Consider the following 8,131-nt stretch of genomic DNA (forward strand, 5'->3'; position numbering starts at 1 on the left):
AGTCAGGTGTTGATGCTGCAGGGGAGGGGAGGCACAGCAGAGTGGAGACCAAGGGGCCTGTCACTCTGATTATTGTAGTGTGCCCATCTGCACAGCAGCCCCCATGCTCCCCAGTGCAAGCCTCCCAGTGGGAGGAGCAGAGCTTGGCCTTGGGACCTCGAATGTTCTCAGAGTGCCCTGGGAGGTAGGGCTGGTGGCAGTTGATGGGGAGGAAGAGGCTTTCTCCTCAGCCCCTGAGGCACTTGTACATGTGCCTTCTCTGTCCTACATCCTTCCGCCTGAGGGTCCTGGTCAGGTCGTAAACCACCCCTCCCGCATGCACCCTGCACCTCCTTCGATCAGGCTGGGCTTTTGGTGAAAGCTATTGTGGGTCCAAGGGTGCCTAGGCAGAGAGGTGGGGAAGACCTCATGAGGGCTCAGTCTCGGGGTCCAAGCACCAGCACTGGGATTGGGGTGGGGGTTAGGGTGGGCAGTGGGGAGGCCACTCAGAAGGTCCCCTTCTGAGAGGTCTCTCCTGGAAGTCCTCAGGCAGCATGTCCCCCACTTCTACCTTGGACCAGAGCTGGGAAGGCAACAAATCCTCGTACTGGGCAGTACCTGGGATGAGGAGCAGGGGCCTGGGGTGATGGTTTAAGGGCAGAGTACCCCTTGTTATGCTTCAGCTTTGCCCCTGTCCCAGCCAGGAGCTGAACTCTGGCCCCCAGAGCTCTTGGCCTGGGACCCCACAGAAGCATGAGTGGGCAGCAGGGAGCCCTATCTCCAGTGAGTGAACTCATCCCTGGTGTGTGGGTGACCCTGGTCTTCCCCTTGTCCTGTGTTCCACCTGCTCCCTGCTCCCAGGTCTAATCCCAAAGATTCCCAGATGCACTGACAGGGACGCTTTGCTTTCTTAGCAGAGCTGCTGGTTGACCAGAAAGGCAGAAGCTTCAGCAGCTGTCCACTCCTCACACTTCCTTCTCATTCCATTCCACTGGAATGGATCCCCGCATTCCAGCCTTCACCCCTGTGTGTCTGCCCTCCAGCCTGGCTCAGCTCGGGCTTTGAATTTTAGTATACTTTAGGGAAAAGGCAGGGGGTAGCTACCCCATCCACTGAGCGCTACCCCCCACAGCCTGCCAGGGGCAGAAGGGAATGTGGACCCACTGCAGGGTTCTACTGGGAGGTATTCAAGGTTCTGGAAGAAGCAGCATTGGAGCCTGACCACAGGGCTCCCAATGGGCTGCGCCCAGACCTTAGGACACACACTTTCCTGCACCTGAACATCTGACTCATAAAATCTGAGGTGATCCCAAGGGCTATGCAGCCCCCCAATACTCCACCAGAGTTGTATCCTCCGTATCGCTCACGGAGGCCACTGTGTGGCCATCTCAGTGCTTCAGTCTTCCTCCAGGTGGCATCAGTTGTCCAAGACCATCCTTCCTTAGGTAACTTTCCTGCCCAGGACCTTTCCTGGGAACAGCTTACCTGGATGGGACAAGAAGACAGCATAGTAAGCTGTCCACAGTTTAGCCTAGAGCAACCACTAGAAAAATAACTTAAAAATTAGTAAGGGATCCTGGCTGGCTCATGTTAAGCATCTGACTTTAGCTTAGGTCATGGTCTCAGGGTCCCAGGATGGAGCCCCGCATCAGGCTCCCTGCTCAGTGGGAAGTCTGCTTGTCCCTCTCCCTCTGCCCATCCCCCTGCTTATTCTCTCTCTCTCTCTCAAAATAAATAAAGTCCTTAAAAAATAGTATGAAAAAATCATTCGAGGAATAATTTAAATTTTATGCTAGAAAATATTCACAATGTAAAACAAAGCAGTCTAGGAGAAACAGAGGAACAAGAAAGACAGGAGATATTTAGAACGTAAAATGGCAAATACAACTATATAAATAATATGAATGGATTAAACAATCCAATCCAAAGGCAGAGATCACCAGACCAAATTGAAAAATAAGATCCAACGATATGCTGTCTATGGAGACACATTTTAAATTTGAAGATACAAATAGATATAAAGTAAAAGAATAGAAAAAGATGTATCATGCAAACAATGATCATAAGAAAACTGGAGAGGCTATACTAATATCAGACTCAGTCTATTTTTTTAAAGATTTTATTTATTTATTAATGAGAGACACACAGAAAGAGAGAGAGAGAGAGAGAGAGAGAGAGGCAGAGGCACAGGCAGAGGGAGGAGCAGGCTCCACGCAGGGAGCCCAATGTGGGACTTGATCCCAGGACCCCAGGATCACACCCTGGACCAAAGGTAGGCACTAAGCCACTGAGTGTCTACCCAGGGCTCCCCATGATTCCATATTTATATACATTAAGAGATGGTCACCATAATAAGCCTAGTTACCATCTGTCACCATACAAAATTGTTACAATATTATTGACTATATTCGCCTGTGTTACACCAGACCTGATAGATTTTAAACCAAAGGAAGTTACTAAAGGTAAAGAAAGACATTTTATAATGATAAAAAGTGTAATCCATCTAAGAGATGATAATTATAAACATATATACACTTAACAACAAAGCTATCCTTCACACTGTATACAAAAATTAACTCAAAATGGATCAAAGACCAATATGTAAGAGCTAATACTATAAAAGCCCTATAAGAAAATAAATCTTCCTAGCTTTGGATTAGGCAGCAGTTTTCCAAATATGACACCTAAAGTATGAGCCACAAAAGAAAAAAAACAGATAAATTGGATCTCATCAGAATTACGTTTTGAGCTGCAAAGGACACTATCAAAAAAGTAAAGAGACAACCCACAGAATGGAAGAAAATACTGGCTATCCATATACCTGATAAGAGACTTCTATCTATGATATATAAAGAACATTTAGAACTGGATAATAAGACAATTCAAATAAATCTGGGAAAAGGATTTGAATAGATATTTCTCCAGAGAAGTTATATAAATGACTAATAAGCACATGTAAAGATGCTCAACATCATGAGTCATTAGGGAAATGCAAGTCAAAACCACTTTACACCCACCAGGATGAATATAATAAAAAAGTCAGATAATAATGAGTGTTGTAGAGGATGTGGAGAAATTGGAACCCTCAAATATTGCTAGTGGGAATGTAAATGGTACAGCCACTTAAGAAAACAATTTGGCAGTTCCTCAAAAGGTTAAAGATAGAGTTACCACATGATGCGGTAATCTCACTCCTTGGCATACACCCAAGGTAAATTAATGCATATGTCCACACAAAAACTTGCACATGAATATTCATAGCAGTATTATTCATAATAGCCTCAAAGTGGAAACTACCCAAATGTTTATCAACTGATAAGTGGATAAATAAACTATAGTATATACCTGCAATGGAATATTATTTGACAGTACAAAGGAGAGAGGTACCGATAGAAGTCATGACACTGAGGATCCTTAAAAATATGCTCAGTGAGAGGAGTCAGACACAAAGGACCACATATTGTATAATTTACTTAGATGACATGTCCAGAATACGCAAAGAAATCTATAGAGAAAAACTGTAAATGAGTGGTTCCCAGAGCTGGGGGATGGCTGGTGGTGGGAAACAAGGAGTGACTGCAAGAATACAGGGATTCCTTTGGGGGGTGATGAAATGTTCTAAAGTTGATCATGCTGGTGATTGCACAGCTCTGTGAATATACTGAACTGCTGAATTGTACTCTTTTCTCCGCCCCCTTGGTAACCATACCCTTCCTTCAGCACTAGCAGTGCCCTGGGAACAGCACTAGGCTCTTCACCTGTTTTGTGTTTTTAATTAATTAATAAATCAATTACTAACTAATTATGTAGGCTGCACACCCAGCAAGAAACCCAATGCAGGGCTTGAACTCATGAGGCTTGAACTCAGGACCCTGAGAACAAATGGAAGCTCAACTGACTGAGCCACCCAGAGGCCGCTTCCTGTTGGATGTGAACACCAGGATGCTCTCTGGGACTGCCCGGGCCCGAGGTGCATGGCTCCCTCTAGTGGTGGCCCTGTCTGAACTGGAGTCCTCAGTAGCCGCAGGTCCCAGTTTTTATCTGCCTGGGTTTACTTAGATTTTCTGGTGGCCAAGAGTCTGCCTGCTGCTGTCACATGCAATCACAGGACTTTCAGCTTCACTCAGGGGCTGCTCAGCTATCAAATCAATGGCAAAGTTTTCATTCACCTCTTTGAAATTTCAAATTGAATTTTCTTATAGTCTTTATTATCATACACCTGACTGGTGTGTGTAATCTTCAACCTGGTGCCCCAGGGGGTAGGCTCAGCAGCAGGGGGAGGTCACTGCCCCTGCCATCTTGTGGGCTCTGAATTGTACCCTGCAAATGGGTAAATCTATGATATGCGAATTATATCTCAATAAAGCTGTTTGCAAAACAAAAAACATAAAAAGGGAACCTGAGGTTACTACCAGGTGCCAGGATATCTGGTGTCTTAAGATGGCCCAGCTCTGGTTTTGATGCACTGGCCTCTCTCCCTCTTCAACTGATCCCTCTCTTCATATTACCTGGAAGGAAGAGTTACCATTCTCCTTCCCTCAGTCCCTGTCCTTGGTCTTGTTTTTCTCTAAAACTGTGGACTTGGGCTATGGTGCTGGGTGAGACCCGTTGCTTGACCAAAGCCCCCTTGGCCAGTCTTGGCCCAAACTCCAGTGAGACAATGTCTCCTCTGGCCAGCCTATGTGGGAAGGCAAGCGCCTGTGTCTCAGAGTCTGACTGCCAAGGGAGTCAAGAGAATGGCCAAGGGGTTCTGGGCTAACCCAAAGTAGAGGGCCCTGGGCAAGTGTAGACAGTATCCTCTCCACACAAGCCTCTATCTGGCTGTTAATGCCTTGCCTTTGTTTGGGATCTGAATTCTGGGGCTCTGACCCAGGATCACAGGAATAGGGGCCAAAGGAATTTCTGAGACTCAGTACCCCCAACCCAATCCTTGGATTTTATAATAAGATTGAGGCAGTGGAAAGAGAGACCCCTGTATGTGCCCATCCACTGGTTCCTGCCAAGCAACTTCCATGCCCATACCCTGGGATTAAAGCAGAGGAGGAGCAGAGCTGGCAAAGTGGACCTGCCTGAGGGGTCCTCCCAGCCCTCTGTCCTGGGGAGAATACGCCTAAATCTTGTAACTGCATGGATTCCCAGCACTGCAGAAGAACCGGTGAGAAGCAGAAGTTCCCCCTGTGCAGGAGTCACGGGCGCTGGGAGAAGAACAAGCAGACATCTCAGTGGTTAGGCGTCAGAGCTGGGGTGCAGTGCTGGTTCTGCCACTCTCCAGCTGAGGGAGCTTGCTTAGGCTGCTTAAACTCTGCAAGCCTCAGTTTCTTTGCCTGTCAAGACCATGAGGGATAAGAAGAGAAATGGGTATGGGAACCTGGAAGGCCCAGTGGCTGAGGGTCTGCCTTTGGCTCGGGGCGTGATCCTGGGGTCCTGGGATGGAGTCCCACATCGAGCTCCCTGCAGGGAGCTTGCTTCTCCCTCTGCCTAGGTCTCTGCCTCTCTCTCTGTGTCTCTCATGAATAAATTAAAATTAAAAAAAATAAAAAGAAATGGTGGATAGGAAGAAGAGGAGATTGTCGGCAGGAAGCAGTATCTATGTATCTCGTCCTCTCTTCCTCCAGCTTCTTAGCTCTCCAAGCCCTAATGGGATCCCCAGGGGTCAGTCTTTGAGAAAAGGAAATCATGAAAGAGATTTGAAAAAACGAGAAACGCTAGGCCGGGATAGGCACAAGAATGATGAGCAAGCTCCCCTCCAGGCTGGAGAACCTCAAGGCTTGGCGGTCCCTGTGTGGGTACCTGGAAACCTTCTGCCCATCCCCTAGGCCCCTGCTCTGCTGCAGGTTTCAGATATGCAATCAGATGGCATCAGTCTTTCTATGCCAAAAACAAAACAAAAAGTGCACACACACTCCTAAAGTCCCAGTGGGTTCAATCCAACAAGGAAGTATTCCAACTGTGAGTATTAATCCGAGAGCAGTGTTAGTCAAGTGTGTGGACTGGCATTCTGTGCCGGGTAGACATGCCGCAGCTTGGCACAGAGCCTAGAGCATCGTGAGGCGGACCTTTGCAGGCATTTTAAGAACAGGCAAAGGATGACCTTCCTGGAGGGCGACTGGTGGGCTACTTATTTGGAATCTGGGGGAGGGGTTGCCAGGCTGCGGGGTACAGTTGTGAGATTTGAATGTCAGATCTATGAGGAACAACACATTCCCCACTTGCTGTGGCAGCTCAGCTGACCAGCCAGGGGTGACCTCGGCCTGGGGTAGGACACAATGTTATGAGTGGGGAGTGAGGGTCGTGGGGGGAACTGGGAGGCTGGGACAGGAGCCACTGAGATTGCTGACCCAGGGGAGAGCTGGCAAGGGTTGCTGGGGTGGGGATGGGGGCTGAGATCCTGCACAGCCTGTTGCAAAATGCCATCTCCAAATGAATCACATGGTGTATGCGTGCTTGCACATGGTTGTGTGAGCCAGGTGAAGGGTGTGGAAAATCATCCCTGTGTTACTCATGGTCACCTGGGGGTGAGAGTCGATGGACAAGGGAAGGGGCAGATGTAGCCATGAGCTTTGTCTGCCTATCTTTGTAGTATTTCATTTCATTTATTGCAACTGGTATGATTTGAAAGATAGCAAATGAAGTACAAAAAATGAATAATTTACAAATCTTTTCTGTCCCTCCCTCCTCATAATGACCTTTTGCTTCCAGCCAGCAAATCCAGAGAGAAGTCCAACCTGCTGCTATTGTCAGCACAGCCTGAAGCAGGTAATATCTGGGAGGTGACCTAGGTTGAGGTGTTGTTCTGTGTGCCAGGCGCCACGCAGACGTCAGGGACACATCCTCATCGAATTCCCCCCTCCTGCAGTTACTTCATTGTTTAGGTGAAAGATTGCAGCTTAGGGAGGTGGGGTAACTTAGTGGAATAAGTAGTTAAGTTAGCATACTGGTTGAGGACCCAGGGGAAACACGATACCTGCAGACTTGGTGGTAAGAGAATCAACAAGGGATGTTGAAGGCCGAGGGCTAAGAGGAGCAGGAAGTCGTCATCATCCCTGGGTGGAGAGGACAAGGAGAAGGAATGGTGTTGAGAGCCCAGGTGAGCAGAAGGAGGGAAGAAATATCCCCAACCACTGTCCTCTCCTGCCTCCCAGGCCCTCCTGCCTGTGGCTCTTGGGGGCTGACCCAACAGGAAGCCAGGCAGATGAAGTCTGTAGGGGCTGAGAGGGAGGAGAAGGAATGGGGGTGGGGAGAAATGGAGACCAACCAGTCTGGACTGTGAGGGTGGAACAGGAGTTGAACTCAGAACCTACCAGCTTTGAACCCTGGAGTCCTTCTCCTGCCCTCCATAGCAACATGGGCTGCCCACATGGATGTGCCTACACCCCCCTCTGGCTCCCACATGCCACTCTATATGTGGGGCCATCCTGCCAAGAAAGGACTCAAGCCTGAGTCTTTCCTGCTTTCTCTGGCCAGAATGTCCTCCTCTACAGAATGGGCTGGCTTTGAGTCAGGACAGCTGCATCTGGCAGAGAAATGTGAGCCCTGTATTCCAAGCCTGACACTTGTGTGCACCTATGATTCCACACTCACACTCACACTCCTCCTCTGCCAGGGACCCCAGGCCCCCTTTCCCTTGGCCTGCATGGGGGCATTCCACGAAGGGCCATGTTTCGTTTATTGCTATATCTCTGTATCTGGCTTGATGCCTGGCACAAAAGAGGTTCACGATGATCACTCACAGTGGAACTCAAATGCCTCCCCAAATGCCCTTTCCTCAGGACCCTGGGTTTTTATTTCAGAGTGAGTTTTCCAGATGCTTGGGTGGCTCAGCAGTTAAGTGTCTGCCTTCAGCCCAGGGTGTGATCCTGGAGACCCAAGATTGAGTCCCACATTAGGCTCCCTGTATGGAGACTGCTTCTCTCTCTGCCTGTGTCTCTGCCTCTTTCTATGTCTCTCATGAATAAATAAATAAAATCTTTTTAAAAAAAAGTTTCTCTACCATCTCTTGCAAATGAAGAATGTGCTGAGTGTCCTTTCCAGCCATTAATTCATGTAAGCTCACAAAACATTCTATGGTGCTTGCTATTAGAACTACATGTCACAGCTAAGAAAAAATAGCCACTGAAAGTTAAATGACTTGTCTGAGGTCACCAGTGGAAAG

The sequence above is a fragment of the Vulpes vulpes genome, chromosome 7 (assembly GCF_048418805.1).
Source record: "Vulpes vulpes isolate BD-2025 chromosome 7, VulVul3, whole genome shotgun sequence".
NCBI classification, from domain to species: Eukaryota; Metazoa; Chordata; class Mammalia; order Carnivora; family Canidae; genus Vulpes; species Vulpes vulpes.